Source organism: Penaeus monodon, chromosome 23 (assembly GCF_015228065.2).
Source record: "Penaeus monodon isolate SGIC_2016 chromosome 23, NSTDA_Pmon_1, whole genome shotgun sequence".
Lineage (NCBI taxonomy): Eukaryota > Metazoa > Arthropoda > Malacostraca > Decapoda > Penaeidae > Penaeus > Penaeus monodon.
This window is the reverse complement of record NC_051408.1, coordinates 1,105,252-1,105,521: the sequence shown is the minus strand read 5'-3', so window position 1 is coordinate 1,105,521 and position 270 is coordinate 1,105,252. Positions and strand designations below refer to the sequence as shown.

At 54.1% G+C, this 270-nt stretch overlaps 1 pseudogene; it reads left to right on the top strand.

Moving 5' to 3' along the window:
• The first annotated feature begins 89 nt into the window (after positions 1 to 89).
• The window catches only part of LOC119587696, a 10,343-nt pseudogene continuing 10,162 nt past the window's right edge, over positions 90 to 270 (top strand).

Genomic DNA, 270 nt, shown 5'->3' with positions numbered 1-270 from the left:
CTCGAAAAATCGCAGATGCAGGACAGAGCAACACGTAAGGTATAAGAATAGTCCAACTCCCAAAATTAGAAATAGCCGATCATTGGCAACAACGGCGTCCCGGTCGGTGGTCGCGGCGCCTCCTCCCGCTCGGCACAGCGGCGGCCGCGCGCGGGACTCGAGGCCAGAAATTTCGCCTTTGGTCACGCTCAAAAACAAGGCCTTTGGAATCGGCTCGGTGAAAAGAAGGTGGCTTACTGTTCTAGTGTGGATTAGGTGAGTCTTGTGAAA